This window comes from Amblyomma americanum, chromosome 1 (assembly GCF_052857255.1).
Source record: "Amblyomma americanum isolate KBUSLIRL-KWMA chromosome 1, ASM5285725v1, whole genome shotgun sequence".
Lineage (NCBI taxonomy): Eukaryota > Metazoa > Arthropoda > Arachnida > Ixodida > Ixodidae > Amblyomma > Amblyomma americanum.
Window position 1 is genome coordinate 91,874,997 of NC_135497.1, and position 27,672 is coordinate 91,902,668.

Consider the following 27,672-nt stretch of genomic DNA (forward strand, 5'->3'; position numbering starts at 1 on the left):
TACAGCCTGTTTTGTGTACTCGCTAAAATCTCGCTTAACCGTGAGAGGAAAAATTATTCGATTGTAAAAAAGATGGAAAAAATTCAAGAGCCGAGTTTGTAGTCGCTGCAGCGTGTTATATCGTATAAGACAGCGAGCTTGCTGCGGGATTGGGTAGCGTTAATGACGACGTTTGTCGCCATCTCCCTCATGCCCTTATTTATATCGTCCACGAGCCGCAGGAACTAATTACTGAATCACAAAGTGAAGCGAGCGAGGCTATGACTACAAGTGTAGTCTGTGGTCGTTCAGCGAGTGCCAGCCCCCCACCCCCTTTTTTTTTTCCATTTCGGCACTGTCGAAATGTGTCCTTTTGGAGTTGCCATGGAGAGGAGACCATGTTCAGGCAGCTAGCGAAAAAAAAAGTTTTCACAAAGGACTTGCGAGTGTAACTTAGGTAAGAAGGGAGAAAAGAAGGTCTGGTTATACTCTGCGGGCCACCCAGTGCCATAGGCCTGTATCTTATCCTATATGGTGAACAGGCGGACCGTCTCCCGGTGTGCGGCGTCCTCAGCGTAGCGCTCATTTTATTAGCAAGAATACAACTGCGCGTAATCTTCGCCTCCGCTGCTAGATTGCTACATACCACCGGTGGCACGCGGCTTCTCGCAGCTGTCCGAAAAAGCAGTGCAAACTGACTGCGACTGCCTCCGTCGTGTCAGAATCCGCGGCGGCCGTGTTGACTCAGTCGGCACGCAGCAGCTGCCGTTGCAGAAGACACTTTTAGCCGCCATTGTTTAAAAACGACAGCGGCTGTTTCGGGCGGTTAACGCTCCTTCGTGGAATTGTGTATGCTACGCATGCATGTGTCCGCTCACGCATCGCCAGAAAGCAGCCTTTAGCGCCTTAGGCCAATGACCCTCCCAGATGGAACGCGCGGAACTTGAACCATTGGCATGCGTCTAACGAACGGTTTCATGAAACGTGCAAACCTGTTCTTTACACACGCATGCCGTTTGTTCCCAAACTTCCCTATCAGTGGTCTCCGTCAGAACCAAACGTGTCGCTCTACTTAAATCACTAGGGCTTCCTTTTACGCTCTGCCACTTGTATGCGTTTGCGAGAGAGAGAGAGAGAGAGAGAGAGAGGAGAGAGAGAGAGAGGAGAGAGAGAGAGAGGAGAGAGAGAGAAATGAAAAATTGCTTTTGAGGGCGCTATGAGACGCATTTAGTTTTCCACCGAAAATGGGTACACCGTTTCACCCGGATTATTTTCTCGGGTTGGTTCATTGTTACGTGAATATGAGAAATGCGAGAAAAGAAGCAGGACGAATTGTCTTGTTACTTCGAGAAGACTTTCTCGTGCAAGGTGGTCCACGGAAGCAGAAAGGAAGGAAAACGTTTCCCTATAAGCACAACATTGAGTGAGAGAAGCCTCATTCCGCTGACCAACGTTTGGACAAACGGACTTCGGCACAGACTAAGACGAGCCTCCTTGTCGAAAACAATGGTCAGAAGACTGAGACTAATTCCTCCCAGCTCTTTCTCTGTTGGATCTCGTTCTATGGGGAGTGTTTTGCGGCGGGTGGTGCGAAGCCAGCAACCGGGCGGCCGCCGTGCCAGAAAATAGCGCGGTGATTCGTCGCTGCCTCCAGTCAGGAGCAGTGCACTGGCAGGGCATGTAGCAACAGCAGCAGGCAGCTACACGCAGCTGGCGGCGAAGCGAGAACGTGCCTGTCGGTTCAACTGTCGCGTTGTGTCCGCTTCCCTGACGCGGCTGCCGTGCGTGGTTGTGTCGCTGCGAGTGGCGCGTAAACAATGAACCAGATTTCCTCGTGTCTGTCGGGGCGCCCCCATGCATGACGCTGCCAGTGGTGGCGCTTTCTGAGCGTGCATCGCGGGCCGATGAGTGTGCGGATAAGAGATAAATAACGAGAGGAGGGATGAAGAAAATGGAATGGGTTCGCAATTACTGCCGCGCCCTATTGTCGGCACAATGGGGACACCGCAGATATGGGGCAACTTTGTTCGTATTGTGAATGCCCGTAATGTAGCCGTTTTGCGCCGCCACGCGTCGAATCGACACAAGCGCCGGCTGAAACACGGAGCCATCTCAATTAAGTGCTCGAATATATGTCGTCACGTATGTTCCTCTTTCCGAATTCCGGAATAACCGAGTTTTATGATCTCGCTGAAAGCGCATGCTGGTAGCGGTAACGAATTGTTCAGAGGTATATCGTGTCTCTACTCTGCTGTTAAAGGTATTGAAAAATTGCGCTTTGTAAGAAACACCACTTCTGCTATCCGACAAGCATGGGTATCGTGAACTCTTAGCAATGCCAGCTGCAGTGAAGGCGCTTTTGAATTTCGACGACCGCATACAATTTCCTCTAAGCAACAAGTTTTCAGCACAAGGATGTCCCTGTGCTGAAACTTTGGTGCTTTGAGGAAATTGTAGTGGTTGTAGAAATTCAGCTACAATGCCCCATCACTGCAGCGGGTACCTGCCTCCGCTGAGAAAGATACGCGACTTGTCGTTTCAGAAGGGCTGCGTCCGAGTCAATCTTCGCCGCTGCAATTAGACCGGGCTCGACTGCCTCGCCTCCACTGTTGGAATTTTTTTATATATCAAGTCTGCCCTTTGTTATGTACGCATGAAAGTTGAAATATACACTAAGGCAACATTTTGTAGCAAGCATTAACTTTACCCATCACTGGTACCATGAGGGATCACACGTGATTATCCATGGCTCCGTTCGCATATTTTTTTTTTTCCTTCTAAATAATTCTGTAATATCATTCACTTGAAAATGCCTACATTATTCGGACTGCGGGTGGACGAATAGAGATTGTTCAAAATCCATTACATCCTTCTCTGGATCCACTATTTGCTTGTAGTGTTCATTTTAGATGGACTGTGAGAGATTAAATTCATCTCATGGCTTTTGGAGGTATCAAGTTATTACACCACCGTGTGTATGAGTGTCTTTAGTTGCTCGTTATTAAGGAGGCTGACCACAGCAGTAAGTTGAAGCAAGTCCTGTCTAAAACGAAAAAGTGGGGTGGTGTTTCGTGTTCGCTTTTAACTGTTTGCAATGCGTCCAGAATTAATGAGGATCTAAGTCAGAATGAAAAAAAAATGTATGCGGGTGCAAGGTCATTGCGGAGGTCCGTCCGTTGCGGCATGGCCTGCAGTCTTCGAGGCAGTGCACAGGTTCACGGAATTAGTGGAAGCTGTCTGTCTGTCTGTCTGTCTGTCTGTCTGTCTGTCTGTCTGTCTGTCTGTATGTATGTATGTATGTATGTATGTATGTATGTATGTATGTATGTATGTATGTATGTATGTATGTATGTATGTATGTATGTATGTATGTATGTATGTATGTATGGTATGTATGTATGTATGTATGTATGTATGTATGTATGTATGTATGTATGTATGTATGTATGTATGTATGTATGTATGTATGTATGTATGTATGTATGTATGTATGTATGTCTGTCTGTCTGTCTGTCTGTCTGTCTGTCTGTCTGTCTGTCTGTTGTTGTTGTTGTTGTTGTTGTTGTTGTTGTTGTTGTTGTTGTTGTTGTTGTTGTTGTTGTTGGGAAGAAAGAAAAGGAAAGTGCACAGGCCTGCCCACTGGCTCAAGCCGAGCCACAATCGCTACCACGTGCAGACAGTAGGAGAGTTCAAAGATGGGATAGAAAGACAGGATAGAAAAGACGCGCGGTATAATGCCCCAGGCCGATCCCGGAGGCAGTGCAATACCGGGCCAACCGGTGGCGGAAGTGAAGCAACCTTCAAGCAATCCGCCACATTTCCAAAAATAAGTCAATTGGGACCCGTATCAGATATTCTACGTGGTACTAATCAGGCCGATTTGCTGCCTGTCTAAAAAAAATCGTTCGTTTTCCTCCCATGGAAAACTGTAGTACTGGTACACTTTTTATCAGCTTAAATGTAACTTCCTGAATGTCATGCTGCCCGTTAAATGCAGATAGAAAGCGAAGTGACAACTTGATGCTAGGCGATATGACTTTTTATTTGTTGCCTTATGTATACACCTAAAATGGCCCACACTCTTGTGTTACCTGACGGATGTGTCCGTCTTTGAAAATTGACGAATTATTTGGTGCATTCCCTTAAAGTGCGCAGTATCGGAACAGTGCTCTGCATCGGCAAGACGACGATTACATGATTTTGCGGTGTGAACAAACCAAGAATGACTATGCCGCAGGGCAACGATTAGTAGATGCAGAATGGCTGCTTTTTGATGACTGAGGCGAGGCTGAACGTGCTTAGAGCGGCCGTGATGACAGACTTCTCCAGTGGCATGTGGTGAGAAATATGGAAAACTCTAGCTGTAGTATACGGCTCAATTCGCGAGATGGCTGATGAGCTAATAATAATAATTGATTTTTTGGGGAAAGGAAATGGCGCAATATCTGTCTCATATATCCTTGGACACCTGAACCGCGCCGTAAGGGAAGGGGGAAAGGAGGGAGTGAAAGAGAAAGGAAGGGAGAGGTGCCGTAGTGGAGGGCTCCGGAATCATTTCGATCACCTGGGGATCTTTAACGTGCACTGACATCGCACAGCACACGGGCGCCTTAGCGTTTTTCCTCCATAAAAACGCGGCCGCCGCGGTCGGGTTCGAACCCGGGAACGCCGGATCAGTAGTCGAGCGCCCTAACCACTGAGCTGATGAGCTCCGTCTTCAGTTTAATGATGCCCAATTGAAAGTTTAAGCGTCTGATTCTTCCTCCTGAGTGAACGCCAACCAGCTTTCCCGGTAGCTAAATTACTGAGAAAAACGCAGCCCACTGCCGCCATCGCGATCATCGGACAGGCCGCGTCCACAGCGCTAGAACAGCACCTGCCAATGAATTTTTAATTAGCCCTGTCTTGCGTCGACTGCGGCCACGCTGCCACAGCAAGCTTTCTGAACTCATCTCTTGCCCCGCAGCGGTGGCTCAGTGGTTTATGGTGCTCGACTACTGATCCGGAGTTCCGGGTTCGAACCCGACCGCGGCGGCTGCGTTTCGATGGAGGCAAAACGCTAAGGCGCCCGTGTGCTGTGCGATGTCAGTGCACGTTAAAGATCCCAGGTGGTCGAAATTATTCCGGAGCCCTCCACTGCGGCACCTCCTTCTTCCTTTCTTCTTTCACTCCCTCCTTTATCTCTTTCCTTACGGCGCGGTTCAGGTGTTCCAACGATATATGAGACAGATACTGCGCCATTTCCTTTCCCCCCCAAAAAAGCAATTATTATTATTATTAACTCATCTCTCTCCTCCACCCAGTCTTCAACTTATCAATCCATTGTAGCTCTCTTTTAGTACTGCTGCCGCTAAAAGAAATCACGTGAAACGCTGTTGAGGTTAATATTGCCCCTTCACATTAAACAAAACTACGTATCCTCACAATCATGAAACGTTGATGATGACGTGTATGCCCAGCCGAAGATCAATCTGAGCTAATGAGAGTAGACGCGCATCTCTTTGTAAATTTCTGCTTCTTTTCTGTTTCCTAGGGCGTGATGGTCGCATAAGGGACAGAAAGAAAAAAAAAATTAATGTGGATTAGCTCAGCTAATCCAGGATATACAAAGCGAAAGATGTCAACGTTCACTGTGTTCGTTGGCGTTGGAGTTGACACTGTTCTAAACGGCGATGGCTTTGAGGAAAGGAAGGGCGCATGAACTGGCTCCCTGGATATGCGGGCGCCTCATTCGTGCTTTTGATACATGTGGCGGTGGTGACAGAGATGGGGCCTGAATGCATTAGCGCTGACAGCGTTGTGGCTGTCATGCGGCACTGCAGCTGTAGCTAGGCCGCAGCGTTCATTTTGGTGATCAATCTCTCGCGATCAACCATTAACTGCATGCCACCTCCCAGGGTGTCAGGGAGGGCGCGCTGCCTATCCAGTGTGCGGAACGCAAGCAAAGCAGGCTTTTGCAGTTGGACACCAGCGCAAAGTACATGAAAGCGAGATTGAGGTCTCCACTGACCCACGGAGCCGGTTGTGCGTCTTTTCATCCGTGAAAATGAACGGCCTTTGCAAAGTTGTCTACGCCAATGAACTGTATGAACGCCGTCGGCTAACTTGTTTTGTTTGGTGAGGAAAGGAAATGGCACAAGTAACCGTCTCAGATATCTCGGTGGACACCCGAACCGCGCCGTAAAGGAAGGGATAAAGGAGGGAGGGAGAGAAGAAATAATAATAATAATAATAATAATAATAATAATAATAATAATAATAATAATAATAATAATAATAATAATAATTGGTTTTTTGGGGAAAGGAAATGGCGCAGTATAGTCTCATATATCGTTGGACACCTGAACCGCGCCCGTAAGGGAAGGGATAAAGGAGGAGTGAGTGAAAGAAGAAAGGAAGAAGAAGGTGCCGTAGTGGAGGGCTTCGGAATAATTTCGACCACCTGGGGATCTTTAACGTGCACTGACATCGCACAGCACACGGGCGCCTTAGCGTTTTTCCTCCATAAAAACGCAGCCGCCGCGGTCTGGTTCGAACCCGGAAACTCCGGATCAGTAAAAAGAAGAAACAGAAAACTGAAAATTTAAAGTAGGATTTTGAGGAAAGGCGCGGTGATGCGCAGCGGCGGAACACCTGTTGGCTCGGTGCTACTAGTGGTGCATGCACAGTAATGACTAGGGAGCGAGAGACAGAAATATCCGCGGCGAGGCGCGCGTTGTACCCGCCCGCGGTGGCTCAGTGGTTAGCGCGCTCGGCTACTGATCCGGAGTTCCCGGGTTCGAACCCGACCGCGGCGGCTGCGTTTTTATGGAGGAAAAACGCTAAGACGCCCGTGTGCTGTGCGATGCCAGTGCACGTTAAAGATACCCAGGTGGTCTAAATCATTCCGGAGCCCTCCACTACGGGCACCTCTTTCTTCCTTTCTTCTTTCACTCCCTCCTTTATCCCTTCCCTTACGACGCGGTTCTGGCGTCCAACGATATATGAGACAGATACTGCGCCATTTTCTTTCCCTAAAACCAATTATTATTATTATTAGGCGCGCATTGTGACGTCATGTTCCTCCTCGGAGCACCGCCACGGCGAAATCGCAAGTTCGCGGCCAGTAAAGCTTTCGCTTTAAAACAAAAGGCGACCTCAGAAGGATCCCTCTCGATTAGCGTCGCAAGCGCGGCGTGTTCTCTCCGCGTGTACGCGTCGCTATCACTGGCGCTGCAGCCGCTGCGCACATGGGATCGGGGCTCCGCGCTCGTCGCCGCTGTCGTGCTGTGCGCGCGACCTCTACGCGTACCACCGAACGAGACACGCCATCATTCGCTCCGCTGGAGCGGCGGCGTTCCGTGGCGAGCTCACTTTCGCCGCTCATCGCGCGTCGTCGCCGAGCGGCCGCGCGCACACGCTAAAGAAAGCGAAGCGCTGATCACCGGGAGTGGCCGTTTCAACAGCTGTCCCTTTCCCGCAGTCCTTGACCGACAGGCGGCGCGACGGCAAAATGGCGGACGCTGCGCGTGTTGCGAGCGGCCCAGCGAGTACAGCGGGCGCGTCTTCGAACAGTGAAAAGCCTTTGGCTACTGACTGACCGACTGAAAATCTGTAACAGACGCTCCCATTGTCGGTGACTAAACGCAGCACTTTGTGTTCCGTGTATTTGATGGATGATGTGCGCGGATAAAACGGACTGCGACGCGTGCCGTCAGTGGGAGGTGCGTCGGCGCGGACGTGGCAGTTGGCATCGATCGAAACCGAATTAATACTGGCACTAGCTGATCCAATTAGCCAATCTCACGCGTCTTACTGTTTGGAACAAGCAGAAACCGTTTGTTGAATCAATTGCAAATGACGTAATGAACCCGCTGTCAAGATGGCTATAGGCGTTTCCAGATCGTGCGATACGCTCTCTCGTTCGGACTTTCCGATTGTTTCAATGGCGGTACTCGATTTGTATCACGTAGAAACCACTTGTGTTTCGTAACCTGCTGCGTTAATGTAGCCCTCGGATATCATTCTAGTTTGCTTTTTCTGGTCCCCTGGGGTCGCTTGTGGTGTCAACAATTTAATGCTAATCTGTAAAGCATGCCGCAGGTATCATAGCGTTATTTAATTCATTCGCATTCACTTACTCGTTTGTTCTTCACCTGAATACCAAATAAACCGATACTGTGACACATATATGGGTCGGTAATATACCGTACGTATTTTTCAAAAAAAAAACAACAAAACAAACGCTACGCCTGTTGAGAAGCAGATATAGATGCCGCGTTATTTCATAAGCAAAACGCTGTCGCTAAATTAAATTGTGCGGTTAAAACATGAGCTTACGGAGAGCTTATCACACCGGGAACCAAGTCAGATTCGTATGTTGACGCCATCTAACTCGTTAACCGCGAACTACCGCTTTGTCCACGGGCAACTACACCTTTCCAATGCGACCGCCATTTTCCTCGTACCTTTCGCCATCCCTGCAAGCGTCGTTGCCAAGGGCCGAGGGCGCATCACTCTTCTTGCTATACAAGAGGTGTGGCTCGCCTAAGAGATTACGAGGACAACAGCTTCGTATTCCCGCGCTAAGCTATTCAGCTCGCTGCAGACTCGAAAGGCGGGAGAGGATGAGATGAAGGAGAAGGGGGATATCTTAAACGTCAGCCGCGACAAAAAGAAGAAAAGCGCGACGTCCGACGCACGATTTGCGTGCCGCGCACACGCCTGGGTGCTGCCGGGTCGGCTGTTCGCTCGAAGCGGAGCGCTTCCCAGAGCGCCGCCGCAGCCCGCGTGTGCGGCTCCCAGAGTTGTGCAAATTGAGGCGCAGCTGCAGCGGCAGCACCTGGCTTCCTCCCCGGGGCTAGTGGGGAGCATATACGAGCGCCTGGCAGTTAGCAGCCACTCTTCGCGCGACTCGGCGCCAGCGAAGAATAGTCGCCGCGGGCCGTCGGCTCTGTATACACGCGGGGCGACCTCGCGCCAAATTTCGCGCCGCATTCAGCAGCCAAGGAGTGCTTAGGCTTGGCCGTATTCGGGCCCCGACTTGTGTTCGTACCCGTTTCGTGATCTGCTCAGTGCGCGCTTGCTGTCGCATGATCAGCGCAGACTCCCGAGGGCACGAGACCGTTAATATTTTAGTGCGAGGACGCCTTGTCGCCGTCCGTGAAGTTCATTTATAATGCGCCACTTCATGGCGCTATGAAAATTCATCACGTCGGTAAAGTAGTACTACGCACGGTTGGCCGTAATGCCTGGGTGATTTTCATATATTCTAGAGGTTAGATGGCATAAGGCGTCCCTCAATGCCTGAGTAGCTTTGGGACGTTAAACCCAGCAAAGAAACAAACAGATGGCATAAGTTGAAGTGAATATTGCACAAAATAAAGGCAAACTATTCTTAGTAGACATTAACCGCGCTTATAATTGTAAGATACCATTTAGTAACAACAGATTCATCCGACTCCAAACGCACCAAAGACCGCGCAATCTAATTATCGTGTTTTATTGAAGCGAAAAGCTTCACTACGCTAGGTAAAGCAGTCGTCGCGTATGCCGGAAAATGACCTAGAACGATCTTCAGCCCAACAACGTTAGCCGTATATGACCATATGTGGTACAGTTAAGGTGTCGAACCCTTCACCTCTGACCTGGGCACATGACCTTTAGTTAACCTTGACCTATTACCTTTGACCTCTTACTTTGGGTGACTTTTGGGTTGACCTTTGATCTTAAGGCCATCCGATGGGGTGATGTGAAGCCACGTGATGACATCCGATGGGGGTGTCGTAAGACCATGTGACACCACGTCACAGCCACGTAGTGGTGTGGGATATACACATAGAACGGCTGTCGCGAGCGCGTAGCAGAGCTGCCATGGACGATCCTCAGACGCTTAGCAAGCCTGCTTGGTTTTCCGTGAATTCAGGGGTAGCCAAGTAAGGCACTGCCACTTTCGTTTACGAATGCGCATGTATTTACGCAATCGAGGTGCTCATCTCAGAGGAGAACTAGAAACTTCGCAGCAGGTAGCCCAGCATATGAGCCTAGATATAATTGCTGCTGTAGAACTTTGCGCTAAGTGAGAAGAATGAATTTCGAAGAATACAGCCGAAACTCGCTATAACGAATATGGTTAGTAAACGAAATATTGTATATAACGAAGGAATGACGATTCCCCTTTGAAGCTCGGTCAACGCGGGCTCCTTGAACTTTGTTATAACGAGGTTCAACTGTAACTAAAAATTTGGCAGAAAAACAAAATAAAAAAAAGCATCGCGCTTGTCCTTGTTTTACCGCTAGCCATATGTAGCGTGCGTGCGCAGCCAAAGAACTCGCTATGAAACAATGAAGTTGATATTTCTGAAAACTTTATCTTTTGCAATTAACACAGAAAAAACACTGGCACGTTCAATAATAATAATAATAATAATAATAATAATAATAATAATAATAATAATAATAATAATAATAATAATAATTGGTTTTTGGGGAAAGGAAATGGCGCAGTATCTGTCTCATATGGTTGGACACCTGAACCGCGCCGTATGAAGGGATAAAGGAGGGAATGAAAGAAGAAAGGAAGAAAGAGGTGCCGTAGTGGAGGGCTCAGGAATAATTTTCGACCACCCTGGGGATTTTTAACGTGCACTGACATCGCTCAGCACACGGGCGCTCCTTTGCGTTAAACGTGCAGTCGAACGACAGCACGCGTCCAAGCGTATCGTTGGTAACATGATGGTCTCGCAGGAGTATGTGGTTCAAAACAAGAACGCGTGCAGGCCATGAGGAAAAAAAAAACTTAGGAGGGAGCGCGACGTCAAGCGGCCAGCCTTCGCAAGCCAAGCGCTCGTGAAGCCGCTCCCTCCCCCGTTTTTTCGCTCTCCCAGTCAGTCCTTAGTATTTTGGTGTTGGTATGTTTTAGTGCGCGCGTCTGGGCGGTCCGTGGCACGGGCGTCTACAGCACGGAGGTTGATCTACAGTGTCTGCCGCGCAAGTCCGCGCATGCACGCGCCCAGCGGCGCTAGATATCACCGCACGCTATCACGTGGCGTGGTCACGGGGGGGGGGGGGGGGGGTTACAGACTCTCTTATTTTTAAGACATTTTTATTTTTTACGACTAGGCTTCAACTCTCTCGCCGGATGCTCCCTCCTCAGTTTTTAAAGCGACAGCTTTACTGGCCGCGAACTTGCGATTTCGCCGTGGCGGTGCTCCGAGGAGGCACATGACGTCACAACGCGCGCCTCGCCACGGATATTTCTCTCTCTGTCTCTCTCGCTCCCTAGTCACTACTGCGCATACGCCACTAGTAGCACCGAGCCACAAACGTTCCGCCGCTGCGCAACGCCGCGGCTTTCCTCAAAATCCTACTTTCCATTTTCAATTCTCTCTTTCTTTCCCTCCTTTTTATCTCTTCCTTTATGGCGCGGTTCGGGTGTCCATCGAGATATGCGAGACGGTTACTGTGCCATTTCCTTTCCTCAAAAACCAAACAAAAGAAGTTAGCCGACGGCGTTCATACAGTTAATTGGCGTAGACATCTTTGCAAAGGCCGTTCATTTAAAGGATGAAAAGGCGCACAACCGGCTCCGTGGGTCAGTGGAGACATCAATCTCGCTTTCATGTACGTGGCATCGGCGTCCAACTGCAAAATCCTGCTTTTGATTGCGTTCCGCACACTGGATAGCCAGCGCGCCCTCCCTGACACCCTGGGAGGTGGCGTGCTGTTAATGGTTGATAGCGAGAGATTGTTCACCAAATGAGCGCCGCGGCCTAGCTATTGCTGCAGTGCCGCATATCAGCCAAAACTAGGTCAGCGCTAACGCATTCATGCTACATCTCTCTCTCACCACCGCCACATATAATATAATTGGTTGTGTTTTTTGGGGGAAAGGAAATGACGCAGTATCTGTCTCATATATCGTTGGACACCTGAACCGCGCCGTAAGGGAAGGGTTAAGGAGGGAGTGAAAGAAGAAAGGAAGAGAGAGTTGCCGTAGTGGAGGGCTCCGGAATAATTTCGACCACCTGGGGATCTTTAACGTGCACAGACACTCGCACAGCACACGGGCGCCTTAGCGTTTTTCCTGCATAAAAACGCAGCCGCCGCGGTCGGGTTCGAACCCGGGAACTCCGGATCAGTAGCCGAGCGCCCTAACCACTGAGCCACCGCGGCGGGGCTTATGAAGCACGAATGAAGCGTCCGCATATCCTGGAGCCAGTTATGCGCCCTTCCTTTCCTCAAAGCCATATCGCTGTTTAGAACATTGTCAACGCTAACGAACACAGTGAACGCCGACATCTTTCGCTTTGTATATCCTGGATTAGCTGAGCTAATCCACATCAATTTTTTCTCCTCCATGGTGCTGGCGTATATTGGTTTGGAACACACTTATTGTCAGCTTTCAACCCTGTGTGGGCGCTATACTAGATGGCCTCGAGCCCGTGTTCTCGGCGATCTTGTGAGCCCACTGAGATGCCCGGACTTGTGTCAACGGGTCTGAGCTGGCCAGTATAGCCCTCCACCGCTCTAGAGAAGGGACTGGTAGTAGGTCCGCCGGTGGCGGCGCCTTTTTGCAGCCCCATAGAATGTGATCGTATCCGGCTATCTCGCCGCATTCTTTGGCAAGTTGGATTGCATTGTGTTGGGGTACATGTGAGCTAGTTTTGACGGGCTAAAGAAGGCTCGCGTCTGGAGCCGACGCCACGTTACCTCCTGCCTTTTGTCGAGCGGTTCTTGTCTGGTGGCGGATATATCCTCCTTTCCAGTTTAAAGTGATTAGTTGTAGTCGTGAAAGGATATGAATGCATCTCTCGTGAAATTGGGGACTCAACCTGGCTCACTGCTCGGCTGACATAACCTCGAGCTATACTGTGGGCCAATTCGTTTCCCTTGTTCCCCGAGTGTGCCGGCATCCATATTAGTTCCACCTCTCTTTGGTTCCAGTCTTTATGGCCTTAGGATTCGTTCTGTCTCCTTGGAGATCATACCCCTCGCGAAATTGTTTATAGCGACTTTGGAGTCACTAATTATGGTGACTGCTTTGGTGTTGAAAATTGCCATGGCGATAGCCACCTCCTCCGCTGTCCCCGAGTTCTTTGTTTTAACCGAACCGGCCATTAATGTTTCACCCGAGTGTTCACGCCCACGACCACAAAGGAGTCGCCTTCCTCGTATTCCGCCGCGTCTACGTAGGCAGTGTATTCCGAGCCTTCTAACTTGGTTTCAAGAGCCTTTGCTCGCCTCCTGCCTTCGTGAAAAGCAGGGTACATGTTTTTTGGAAGCGGTTTAATAGTGACTGAGTCCCTAACTTCAGTCGGTAATTTTGCCTGCGCGTTTTTTTTTCCCGGCATTCTATCACGTAGTCCCTAGGTTGGCTAGGATCTTGCATCCCGGTATGTGTGGTGGCGAGCCGTCTTAATTGTGTGATTAGATCTGCCTCGCACAGTTCCGCGATGGTGTTGTAGATCCCAAGTTTAAGAAGCCTTTCCGTAGGTGTGCCGTGGGGTAATCCCAGGGCTGCTTTATATGCCTGTCTTATGATCCCCTCTATTTTGTTCTTTTCCGCCAGCCCTAGTTTGAGATAGGGCATGGCGTATGTTATTCTGCTTATAACAAAAGCCTGAACCATTCGGCACAGATCTTTCTCTTTGACTCCTCGTCTTCTGTTGGCTGTTCGCGTTATCAGCCTGGCTGTCATGTAAATTGCCGACTTAAGCCTGTTTATTGTCTCTGTGTTCTTTCTATTGTCCGGGACTATCAGTCACAAGACCCTGATTTTGTCCACTCTGGCTACCGGTGTCTCATTGACCTCGATCAGAATGTCTCCTGCGTAGGTATCGCGTTTGCTAGCCCCCCGGATCACCAGAAGTTCGGATTTGCTTGGCGAGCATTTTAACCCTGCCCATTCCGCGTATTCCTCGACAATGTCCATCGCCTGTTGTAGATTTTCTTCTATTTCACCATCATTGCCTGTGTGCGTCCATATTGTGATATCGTCCGCATATAGCGTGTGTTTTATTCCTTTCACGGTCTTCAATAGTGGTGTAGGTTCTTTAACGCTAAGTTGAATAAGAAGGGGGACAGCACTGAGCCCTGCGGGGTGCCCTTGTCTCCTAGCTTAAAGGTTTCCGACTTAATGTCTCCTAAATTTACTTCTGCTGTTCTTTCGGTTAGAAAGTCCATAACGTATTCGTAGTTTCTCTTACCAGGGGCAATTTCCGCCAGATTAGTTAGTATGGCGTCATGTTTGACGTTGTCAAAGGCTTTACATAGATCGAGGCCCTGTATAGTTTTTGCGCCTCCTTTATTGGGTGGGTCTATGATGTCTGTTTTGAGCTCGAGCATTACGTCCTGCGTGGAAAACTTGCTCCTAAATCCTAGCATGGTTTCGGAAAATACTTCTTTTTCCTCTGTGTACTCCTGAAGTCTGTTTAGTATTATACGTTCCATCAGCTTCCCCAGGCACGACGTTAGCGATATCGGCCTGAGGTTTCCCACTTCAAGTTTCTTGCCGGGTTTGGGCATAAAGACTACTTTAGCATGTTTCCATTCTGAAGGTAAACTGCCTTGTTTCCATATCTCGTTTAGGAAGTCAGTGAGTGCCGTGATGGATACTAGATCTAGATTCCTCATCATTTTGTTGGTTACGCCATCTGCCCCCGCCGCCGACGTGGTTTTTATTCGACTCATTGCTCTCCATACCTCCGCCATCGAGATGTCCCTATCCAGCTCTGCGTTCTCTGATCCTCGGTATGCTAGAGAAGAGCCCCCTTTGTCTGTGTTGAGGTATCTTCTCCTCAGTTCTTCTATTAGGTCTTCGGCCGTGCCCTGGTATTTGTGAACCAATCTTTTCAGCTGCCCTTGTGCTGCCGTCTTATTTTGTCCTGGGTCTAGCAAGTGGCGAAGTTGCCACGTATTCTTACACCCTAGCTTTCCATTCATTTCATCGCAAATCTGTCCCCAGTGCTGACTGAAGTTCGTTCGCGTACTCTTCCATCTGTCTTTCGAGTGTCGATATTCTCTTCTTCAGCTTTCTATTGTGCCTCTGATTTTTTCCCCTCTTCATGAGGCTCTCGTGGGCTTCCCATATATGGGCCAACCTCGAGTCTGTGATATCACTATTTCCGCTGGTTGGGGTCTCTCTAGTGTGTCTGTTTACAACTCTTTTGAGTATCTCGACCCATTGATTTAGATCCGTGATCTCCCTCGGAGCGGTTCTGTCCCTGAGTTTTCTAAGAGCATCCCAGTCTGTCAGCTTCGTTTTGTGCAGCTTTCCCTTCGGCGGCCTGGTTTGTGTTTCAATCTGTATGATATAGTGATCACTACCCAAGGTGTGTCCTGTGTTTGACTACTTCCCGCCCTCTAGGTCTTTGCCTAGCGTCAAGTCTGGCGGCGTGTCTACACTGACGCTGTTGCCTATCCTTGTGGGGTTCTTGTGGATTGTTTAGTACTGTGAGTCTTAAGTGTTGGATTTCAGTCCATAGTTTGTTTCCCTTGGGGGATGCCGTCCTATATCCGCATGCCGGATGCGGGGCGTTGATGTCCCCCGTGATTACTAGTCCTTTCTGCTTAGCTAATCTTATGGCTTTCCGTAAGAGATCCGCCAGCCCTAGCTGTCTCGCGGTTTCTGGGTGAGTGGTATGTATTCCGAATAAAGAGGATATTGTCCCCCTTTTGTGGCGGAAAATCTTCAAGCGCCGACCAATCGTTAAAAAGATGACGTTTCGGCCCCGGCTTACGGGGGCCTTGTTCACAATGACTTCATTGTGAACTTCATTGTGAACAAGGCCCCCGTAAGCCGGGGCCGAAACGTCATCTTTTTAACGATTGGTCGGCGCTTGAAGATTTTCCCCCATGAACATACCCGACCAGACGGGTTTCCGTCGAACTCTGGATTTGTCCTCTTTTGTGTTTGGGATTAGTTCGATGATCACGTAGAATCGATGCCAAACCTTCGCTTAATTGCGTCTATGCCAAAAGTGGAGCCCGGTGCTAACCGCTGATAAATCTGTTCTGTGCCGCATACGTTACTTCATTATTCGCAGTCATCCCTACAGCATTCAGCAGGGTGAATTGGCACTCCAGCTATTTTATTTTAGCCTGGCTTCAAGAAAATCATTTTTGACGCCATCGGCAGCAGTACACTTCATGTCTTGCGTCAAACTGTTAATAAGAATTCGCCTCCATCGAGGCGAAACGCCAAGGCGCCCGTGTGCTGTGCGATGTCAGCGCACGTTAATGATCCCCAGGTGGTAGAAATCATTCCGAAGCCCTCCAATAGGGCGCCTCTTTCTTCTTTCCCACATTCCTTCCCTTTCGGCACGGTTCGGGTGTCCACCAAGATGTGAGACAACTGCTGCGCCATTTCCTTTCCTCAAAAACAATTTTTTTTCATACTTTTCCCTGCCACTCGATTCATATTCGTTACGTCAATAACAAACAGGACTCCGTGATCTGCGTCTGGCAGCGAAAGGTGCTCCGGCCTAGCCTCAGAGGTCTGCGATGAAGGAACTGTACTAGCGTATCGCAGTTTCCTGATGAAAACAGCCGGTGGCAGCAATAACTTTATATCGTGTTTGGTCTTTTATAACTGATACAAATTCCGTTGTCTGTTGAACTATAGCCTATTCGTTTTTGGAACGCGCGATATCGATGCAGACTGACTTGAATTTGATCTTTGAGGCCCTTTTGAGACTAGTTATGTATGGCGCAATATTAATATCGCGCACAGTGCCTTATTTCACAGCCGTTTTAGATGCTGTTTAGATCCTCCTACGCGAGAGATGCTGGTCCACTAACTTACTAGTGCGGGTTGCATACATTACGCTAGACAGCGACGTCGCAACAGGGCTTTAATGCAATTAGGCCTTGTTAGTTTTGCTCTGTCTGCACCACAGCAGCATTACTCGAGACGTGGGCTCAGCGCTGAATGCAGTGAGTGGCATTCCGCTACATTTTTTTTTTCTGCTCGGGCGAGGGCTCTATTTTTTTTTCCCCATCGTTCTGACATGACCTTTCCGCGTGCACATTCGGCGTCATGTCCTGGAAAAAAACAGTCACGCGTGATGAGAACGATAACGTAGGAAGGTTGTGCGGAGAAATAACGATAAGAAGTACAAATGGCGCTTTGCTCTTCCTCCTTGCATTATCTGAGGAACCAGTCCAGCACCGATGGGAAAAAAAAATGAGTAAGAAGAAATTTTTTATTGTTGTGTTTTCATGCGATAAGGCCACAAATTACTTTTTTTCTTCCTCCTTATTTTTCACAGCATGACAGCCCTGCCGATTATCATCCTGCATGAGTAATCAGATATATATATATATATATATATATATATATATATATATATATATATATATATATATATATATTATATATATATATATATATATATATATATATATTAGCAGACAAGGTAAAGGAAATGAGGGGCTCGTTTGACATATTGAGGAAGCCAACAGTCACGGAAACCAAGGGGCATAGGGGAATGTTTTTAATCTTTATTTTATTTGTAGTGCCAATCAATCGGTTTAAAGAAAATTGCTTATAAAGGAGCAGAAAAAACAACCATGCCGCCGGTGGGATCCGAACCCACGACCTCCGAATATCGCGTCCGGTGCTCTTACCAACTGAGCTACGGCGACGGCTGTGTCATATATATATATATATATATATATATATATATATATATATATATATATATATATATATATATATATATATATATATATATATATATATATATGAAGGGAGCCAACAGTCACCGAAACCAAGGTGCATAGGGGAATGTTTTCTTTTATGTGTTGTGATTATCAGTGGCATATTATAGTACATAGATGAATAAATCGCTTAAAGGAAATTACTTATAAAGCAGCAGAAAAAATTGGTAAGAGCAAGCACCGGACGCGATATTCGGAGGTCGTGGGTTCGGATCCCACCGGCGGCATGGTTGTTTTTTCTGCTGCTTTATAAGTAATTTTTTTTAAGCAATTTATTCATCTAAGTCCTATAATATCCCACTGATATGCACAACACAAAAAAAAACATTCCCCTATGCACCTTGGTTTCGGTGACTGTTGGCTCCCTTCATAAGTTTGTCAAACGGGCCCCTCATTTCCTTGAACTTATCTGCTAACACACACACACACACACACACACACACACACACACACACACACACACACACACACACACACACACACACACACACACACACACACACACACACACCACACACATATATATATATATATATATTATATATATATATATATATATATATATATATATATATATATATATATATTTCTAGCCTGCAGCGGGTCTTCCATGCGTCCTCTTATGCGGCGCCCGCCGCGTATAATGCGAGCAAGCTCGAATGATAAATCGTGCCTCTGTGTTTGGAACGATGGGCATATAAATGTCGAGTCTTGTTGCGTGCGGCACTTGAACCCTGGCCGAGGGAGACCAGCCAGCGGGAAGTGTTTCAGAGCCCAGGACACTTGTAGCGCTTTCTTTGCATATGGCGGCTGGCATAGAGAATAGAGCATTGTATGCTGCAACTTGTAAATGTCACCGCCTTCCGCCGCCCATTTTCTGTAGCATTTTAGTCACTGATGAAACCTGAAACATCACGAGTCGGCGTGGCGTGCATATCGGTGTTTTGTTTGTACAGCAGTATGAGGCGGTGTTCGAACGTTAGCTAACATTATGAATTATGCAATTATGTTTCTTCGCTTTGAGTGGAAAACAGGTGACGGCAACGCCTTACGCTTGGCGAAAATGCCTTCTGTGCGACGCGATGTACAGTGCATTTTCAAAGTATTATCTGGCCTTCGGAGACAGGAACGGTCATCCTTGCTGTTTAAAGCGGTGTAAAGCACCTAAGAGCGCCAAAAGCATAAAAACAACCGTTCATTGGCAACTATTTCTCTCACACTATAGGAGTGACCTAGCTGAGAGATTATGAAGAGCACTGTGTCGTATGTACATAGTGGTTAGTGGACAAGGGTAGCATGCTGTAGGCCAACCTTCTTTATTCCTTTTTTTTCGTTGGAGGGGGGGGGGGGGCGGCACGGTTGTAGCAGACATCACAGCTCAGGTGAAACAAGAGAAGCGATTTGTAACTTCTAAAAATGCAAATGGAGCATGAAAACAAACTGGAGCCACTACGACTTCGCCTCTTCCAAACGTGGTGCGCGGAAGTTCCAATTGGGCTATTTATTCCGACGCGAGCGTCGCCCTTCCGAGTATTTTTTCTTTCCTCTCTTTTTGTCGCTGCTGTGGAGCTCAGAAAAATTTAGCAGATGAGCTGGCAGTAGTACAGGGATGCTACTACTGCACGCTTTTTGAAACAAAACGCGGTGTAATTCTTCGGCGGTCAAACTTGCGGCGGCAACTCTGTGATCCCGCCGGCCCGCTGACTGCCGCCTCTCGCAAGCACCAAATCGTCGGACCGACCTCCAGGAAAACGAAACCTTCGTAGCGTCCCAATGGGCGCTGAAACCTCTTTGGACGTCCCATGGATGTCCTGCGGACGTTCGGGACGTCCCCAGGACATCCAAAGATGTTCCAGCGCCCATTGGGGTATAGCTCCAAGCAAAAACGTTGCCTCGGAGCCATCGCTGGGCAGACAGCAAAGGGAGCGACGCCTGCGCGGAGGTGGCGGATGGCGCGCGGCGTCCCACTCGCGAGGAGCGTCGGCGTTGGGAGAGCGCCAAGGTTCGGCCGGCCCCCCAAGGTCGCCGCCGCCGCGCGCTACGGGACCGACACGCGCGCGTGGTGCCGCGCACCCTTCGGCCACTCTCTCTTCCGACCTCGGGTGACGGAGCGCGGTCTAGCCGCGCGTTGCTCCCGGCGTGACTCAGACGACACTCCATTAGTGGCTCGCTCCCGTGAGCAACTGCGAGGCAGCGCAGCCCGTGACGGCTTGTGCCGGTTGCGGACTCACTATGGCGAGCTCGCATTCTTTCTGGCCTTGCGGGCGCAGTTCAGTAAAGTGGTTAGAAGATGATTTTACTGGGATCACACTGGCTATGAGAGTGCGGCACGAACTACGTACTTCGCTTTTGTGGAATCTACGTAGTACATTGCACAACCATTCCTAATCGGTACGATTACGGGATTCCCGCGACGGCTGGGCGTCTCCAGCAGCGAATTTTGCTCGAACGACAAACATACTTGGGAGGAGGAGGATAAACTTTATTTTCATCGACCAAGGTAGCAGTTGGCGTGGGGTTATAGCCCCATCAAGTAGCCATGAGCCCGTGGCGTCCGGCGACTTCTAGGGCCCTTGTCACAACCCGAGTCTGTGTGTCCGAGTCGGAACTGAGCAATGCGGCCTCCCACTGGTCTGGATTCGAGAGCTGCAAACCTCGCGGAGGGTAGTCCTGAGGGCAAGCAGAGTATGTGGGATAGAGTGGCATGTTGGCCACATAGTTGACAAGAGGGAGAGTAGAGCGAAAACAAAGAAAGCGCACATCGAGGCCGGCCAATTCTTAGGCGTAAATTTGGCGCTTAAGCGAGAAAAATGGAGCGGAGTCAAAACTGCGGTGATAGCGATAGCAACGTACTGGAATCCCGGGCAGAAGCTCGACAGTTCTGAACCGATCCGGACAAAACTTCACCGCACTGAAGCCTTGTAGTCTATCAATAGAACTGTTAATTGTTAGCGCCTCGATTTACAACCTAACCTAGCCCTAAGCCTAATCTAGCCTAACCTTAAACCAAAACCTAACCCAAACCAAACTTACGGTACACTGTCGAACTTACGCAGTTATTTAATTGTTAGCCGTTATTTGTTAGCGCACCCTTCTGATACCTAACCCTAACTATACTTAAAGTATAAGCGTCATGATCTCACGAAGTTAACTGTTAACCGTTAAATGATAACGCCTGTATTTAAGAACCCAATCTTGAAGTTAATCCAGCCTTACATCTGACCTAACCTTAAGTAAATTTGCGGTGAACTGTCATGAAGTCATGCACTTAATGGTCAATCTTTAACCGGTAATTGTTAATGCCTCCATCTATAACGTAACGTATCCTAACCTTAAACATAACTCAATCATTCTTACAATAAACTGTCAAACTCACATCGTAGATGCCCATCGCTTGGGCGAGGTGTTGTCCGGTGTCCCGAAAGAAGGTGTTTTTTGTCCGGTGCCCTACACAGTGTGCAAGGCGATTCTCGCGCTTTCTTGAGGAGTAACAAGTGTCGAAAATCTATTACCAGAGCACGCCGCCCCAGTCGTCACCATTCTGCTATACTCAAACCGATTGGGATAATCCCAAATTCCCAGGCCATCGGTTCCACTGAGGAAAAGAATCTCTGAAGTCGTTCGTTTCCTAAATTACAAAAAAGTGTCACTTTTTCGACTTGATTTCATTTATTTTTATCAAAGCTGATCGGCGTTACAGAGAAGAGCGGGCGAAATACAGATAATGCACTAGGAAGAATAATGAGGATGGTTAGACGCTGCATACTTGAAGGAGTCGGTTGCGGCGATGGACACGAAGCAGGTGGAAAGGCTCGTGCTGGCTTTGGAAGAACGGATAATAATAATAATAATAATAATAATAATAATAATAATAATAATAATAATAATAATAATAATAATAATAATAATAATAATAATAATAATAATAATAATTGGTTTTTGGGGAAAGGAAATGGCGCAGTATCTGTCTCATATATCGTTGGACACCCGAACCGCGCTGTAAGGGAAGGGATAAAGGAGGGAGTGAAAGAAGAAAGGAAGAAAGAGGTGCCGTAGTGGAGGGCTCCGGAATAATTTCGACCACCTGGGGATCTTTAACGTGCACTGACATCGCACAGCACACGGGCGCCTTAGCGTTTTTCCTCCACAAAAACGCAGCCGCCGCGGTCGGGTTGAAAATTGAAAATTCAAACTCTGCGTTTTTATGGAGGAAAAACGCTAAGGCGCCCGTGTGCTGTGCGATGTCAGTGCACGTTAAAGATCCCCAGGTGGTCGAAATTATTCCGGAGCCCTCCACTACGGCACCTATTTCTTCCTTTCTTCTTTCACTCCCTCCTTTATCCCTTTCCTTACGGCGCGGTTCAGGTGTCCAATGATATATGAGACAGATACTGCGCCATTTCCTTTCCCCCCAAACCAATTATTATTATTATTATTATTATTATTATTATTATTATTATTATTATTATTATTATTATTATTATTATTATTATTATTATTATTATTATTATTATTATTATTATTATTATTATTATTATATATGGAAGCGCTGTAGCGAAATGGCGAGGATCGAGGACCACCGCATCGCAGGCGGGGCAACGGTTGTCACGTGGCACACCGCCACGGAGTGTGGCGATTTGATAGACGTCGCGCTGCGCTCCCCGCAGGGGTGCGGTTTTCAAACGGCGCGAGAAATCGCTCAAATTTTTTTTAGCCACAGCGGCGAGGGTAACCGCGTTTTCGAAACTCTAAAAACTGACATGGCTTTTACTAACGGTCGGCTACAAATCTGTAATTTGCAATCAGGAGCCGGTCGGTAATAGTTTAGTCGACAAGTTTAGTAGCATGATTCACCTCTTTTTTTGACGTCCACCAACATTGGTTATTACTATGCCGCAGAAAGCATCTTTTTACCTCAAAAACTCTGTTTTTAAATATTAGTGGCTGGCTTCCCGGAAAGACCTTGCATATGTGTCTATATTAATGCGATAGCATTTAGGTTGTCGTCTCACAAAAAAAAAATAAAAAAAATTTCGATTTCTCTGTCACGGAATTCTCTGATTGGTCAGAGAGTTCACGCGACCTTGTGAAGTCATCACAGTGGCAGGTAGCAATCTGCCCACTGGATTGTGAGCAAACTGCCCACCATTGCAAAATTTGGCGAAATTGCCACCTGCCCACCGTGCCGCTGCGCGTGAGCGTTGCGAGAGCTCGGCATAGCAACCTACGGGTCTCACAAGCCTCACCGGTCGCTGTGTTTGAAACAACCACCTTCCGGGGTAGTGTGGCATTGCTTAACCGCTGCACTGCTGCGCCAGTTGCGGTATGAGGGCTCCCCGCGCTCTATGAATCGATTGAGATGGTCGTGACGTCATCAGCACCACGTGACCACCAGTGGACCATTAATAGTGCACCGCCAAATTTGAAAATCTGAGGATCCGCAAAATCTGGAAGTTGGACTCCAAAAATTCCAAAAGACTCCCAAAGCTTTGGAAGTATTCTCACCCCAGAAAATGGATTAAGGTGGATTAGTGGGTCGGATTAGTAAAATCTTATATGATCATCTAATGGACGGCATACTGGAAAATTCTACAAGGGGATGACTCAGCATACCATATAAGGGCAATGGAACCGGTTCTAACCGGAGTTTTGGCGGGAAAATCGTAAGAACAACATTAGACACTCATTGCAGACACCGCAGCAGGCAACCTTCCTTCCTTAAAAATGCGTTTAAGAAAGTTCCCAAGCTTTTGCTCATAGTGAATTGCCGCGTGGTGGACCGAGATAGGTAGTTTGTACATCATTTGCTTATGCTTTTGTGCGCATGCCTATGCAGGGTGATCAAAATGAAGCGTTACAGATTTCTACTGGGCGCTGAGAGGTCCGTGAAATCCATCTCTCCAGATAAGTTATGCGGCCTATTAAATCAAATCGATTAATGAACTTTTTAGTGACATGCCGTAAATGGGCATGTTTATATTGAAAACTAACAGGCAGTCGTATTCCTTCAGAGTCCACTTGGTAGAGTTATCCTTGCGCCCGAGTGTTCAAGATATCCGTGTCCAAATTTCAGCTCGATCCGCGTATTTTCGCATGCTCTGAGGCGCGAAGCTCCTCCCGGCGTGACGCGGCTTTTCGTCTGCCAACGACGCATGCCGGTAAAGCTGACAACTGTTTCCCTTTCATCGGAATGGAAGAAACGCCTGACGCAACAGCTGCGTCACACAAGGGAGGAGTTTCGCGTCGGCTGCCACAACCTTGCATGCGTAACTAAGCGAAATCACGTGGTAACTTAATATATTGGAACAAGCGCGCTCTAAGAATTCTACCATTCTATAAATGCGACCGCCTCTATGTTTCCGATGTTTCCATTCACGCTATCCGCAGTGGATGAAAAGTTCATTAATATATTAAATTAATTAGGCACCTGGCGGTTAAAATTATGACCGTACTTTGTGACCCCCTGGCCGAATAATTTATGTGCAGAGGTGGATTTTGCGCACCACTCAGTGCATAATTTTAAGAAATTTGTGAAGTTTTCCGCCGACCGCTGTCCAGGTGTGCGTGCCTGTAGCTGCCCAGAGAGAGGCAGCTACAGCTATTGACACCCGGGCTTCGTTATTATCATTATTTTCAAATGACTAAGACACCATTAAACCACTCTTCTACCGGAAGGAATCTGTACTACTACAGCAGTTTGACATCTAAAACCTATGCAGTCACGTATTGCCGCCCCCCCCCCCCCCCTCCCTCGCTGATACATAAAATTACATTGGGCCCTTCCCGGAAAGGATTCCTGGCTACGTGCCTGAACCTATGTCGTCGGGAGGATACACGTTCTGAGACCGAACGGACCTGCAAGTCAACGAAAGTTACTGGCTGCCTCGTCCTGGCTATGGAAGAGATTAGAGAGGTGCGCCTGGACATGATTTGGGGCGGAAGAAATGCTCGGAATGACAGTGATGCTGCTACGGTTTGAGTCGCGCCGCACGCTGTGCACAGAAATACCGCTGATCTTTACTTGTAAATTTCATTGCATTCCCAATGTCCGTTAGCAGACAGCTCAATAAGCTTGTCTTACGTTTGCGTATAGTTTGTTTTCGCCGCTACAATAACATCCACAATCGGCAGCTTGAACGATGCTATGCACCGTTTCTATGCGCATCAAATCGCGCGTGGCTGCCCATTGGATCCGTTGATTTGTGTGCAGGCACAGCCGCTGGGTAAACAGGCGGGTCGCCGCGGTCGGTGCGGTTGTGCGAAGCAAACCGCATTGGGCTCGGCTAGCGCGCTGCAGCTGCTCACTGCCCGCCGGTTACGTGTGCCTTCGTATGCGGACCGCTTAATGCGTATAGTGTCAACGACTCAAACAGAGACTGATGCTCACGCAAGCCACGCCTTCTCCATTCTAATTGAACTGTATTGCATTTTATGGCACTGAATCATCCGCTGTACCGCATGGAATATTATATTGGCGTACTGGCACGTACGAATTAATTGTGCTATGCAAACAAGCAAAGGCGTAGCCGAACATAGGCGTACACCATTGTCTATACATAAATGATAAGCACTATCTTCTGGCGAGCAAGCTGGAATATGTTCGATGTCATCTTTGAACTTAATCACAGAGTTATTTTTCCACGCTGTGCGCAGCTACTGCCAGCGTGATAACGAGTGGTCGCTGTCAAGGCAGTGCAAATTAAAGGAACACTCAGGACAACTCCATCCAATTACTGTTGTCGGTAAAATTTGATTCCCGTGCTCTTTCTGGCTGTGTTGCTGTTTGTCCGGTACCAAAAGACGCATTTATGGCATCGACGCACGCAGTTTACTCGCAAAATTTGCCGGTTAAGGCGCCACCTGTATTTAGTTTTGTGGTCTTTTATACCTTATAAAAACACCGTTTTCTGAGAGAGTGGTCTCTTGGTGATCACAACGCGGTATACGATCGATACAGGCCAACTTAAACTTGCCCTCAGTGTTTCTTTAACGTACAGTGCCACCAACAGGCTTTCAGAGCGAAGCGAGACACACAGAAAATTGAGAGAACAGGAGATCAGACACGGCGCTGATATTCTGTCTCCTGATGTGTTCATCATGTTCGCGAAAGAACTTTTCGCCCTGACTCATTGCCTGAAGAATATTAATCTGGAAGCATTACTAGTCCCATTACGAGAAAAGCCGGCGGCACAGATGGTACAGAAAATCCCAGGGATGGCAAGAAAAATAGGGTGACGTCATCGAGCGGTCGTATGGCGCACACACCAAGCTGAGCGCCGCCACTTCAGGCAGTAGATGTGTCCCTTGCCTATATATACTCCCCACTGGCCAACCTCAATGTGGCGCCTCTTTTCCCAAAAACATTGGTTGCAAAATTGTGACAACCGTTTGTCGTACAGAGTTCCGGGTGGTGCCATACGATTTATCGTTGCATACAGCTTACATGTGCTAGTCAAGTTGGAGGCTGGCTTGCTACAGGGATTAGTACCGACGACACACACACACACACACACACACACACACACACACACACACACACACACACACACACACACACACACACACACACACACACACACATATATATATATATATATATATATATATATACACCTTCAATTGTATGCCTTCCCAGACTTTCGTATCAAAATTGTTATGCAACTGTTCGTCGTGCAGCGTTTCCAGGTGTTGTCATACGTGTGTGGGGGGGGGGGAGGTGTCAGTGCACCCAGGGACAGTAATGCTTTCGCATACCCACACGTAAGCAGTCTTAAGTGTGTCTGCCGAATTTTTCCCCGCTCTTGCCAACCATTGCCCTTGCCTTATCTATTTGTAAACATGCATTGTAGCTCTATTCTAACTCCCTACTTGTAATCGCTCACTTTGAATCGCGAAGTTGTCCGGTACGTTGGAGACACCTTCTTAGTTGTATTTGCTCATATGTCGTGATCCTGTATTGTTACTCAGTCGCCTTGTGGCGTGATCTTTTTGTTGTAGTTTCTTGTTTTGTTATTGCAAAATTTATTTACACGTTATGAACATTTCAGTCGTTCTGTTGCAAAGTATCCTGCCGTGCACTTCTTTTTTAATCTCACATTGACACGCGTGCATCAAGGGTTGATCGACCGACCTAACTTTACCGTATCCACAAATCTCGTTCGAGGGATGGCAGGTAACCGTGCATACGCACGTGCATACGACATGTCTTGGGATACGAACTGTTCGCTATTGCAACATTCCACCAGAAAAAAAAAGGAAACTTTTTTTACGGCTTTTATGTGAGGTATTTCAGAGCTGCTTCTTCCGAGCGAATTTCATTATTTTTGTCAAAAATAGCCAGTTTTTCATGACGTTTACTGTATGCCGCTGCTGCTGTGGTTACCGTCAGGCGACAGCAACGTTAGCGTATTACAACTATACCGTTACCGGCACGTACGCAGCTAGCGCCCGTAGGTGACGGTAGCGGTAGCGCTAATTTATATACGGTAAAGCTACTTTAACACTTGGTCGTTTTAATATTTTGTTGCCCTATAGCCGCCAACTGCGGCTGGTGGTAGCAGCATGCGGTAGCAGAGCACGTAAAAGCTATGCTAAACTGTCTCTGATAAATGAATTTACAGTTATGTGAGACGAATTTAGGTTTTGCTGTTCCAAAAGTAGCCCCTAATCGTCGTCACGTTTTGATATTGGAAATTTCAATTATTAAATGAAGTACTCTGCTAAAGCAGTTGTTTTTGTGTAGCCGGTTTTGCCATCACGTGACTACACGGATAGAATCAACGGGGCATGACGCAGTGGAAACCTTTAATTGCCACCTCTACAAGTGGGAGATGCACTCGCTATAGACAGCGCCAGTGACGCAGAGCTCTAAGCCATGGTTTGCGCGGCCAGCATTAAGCGCATTAATATTGTTTGCTGCCCTGATGGGATTTGTGTAGCGTGCGTCGACCTTTCCTGCGGCGCGGCTCTCAGCTGCGCCCTACTTGCGGCCCG

At 47.9% G+C, this 27,672-nt stretch overlaps 1 long non-coding RNA gene across 1 annotated transcript in view; it reads left to right on the forward strand.

The window, feature by feature from the left end:
* Positions 1–16,832: 16,832 nt before the first annotated feature.
* LOC144133820 (uncharacterized) overlaps positions 16,833–27,672 on the forward strand; it is a 29,394-nt gene continuing 18,554 nt past the window's right edge. Inside the window, exon 1 of the long non-coding RNA XR_013315106.1 lies at positions 16,833–16,893. This is a non-coding gene — a long non-coding RNA (uncharacterized LOC144133820). The remainder of the gene's footprint in view (positions 16,894–27,672) is intronic.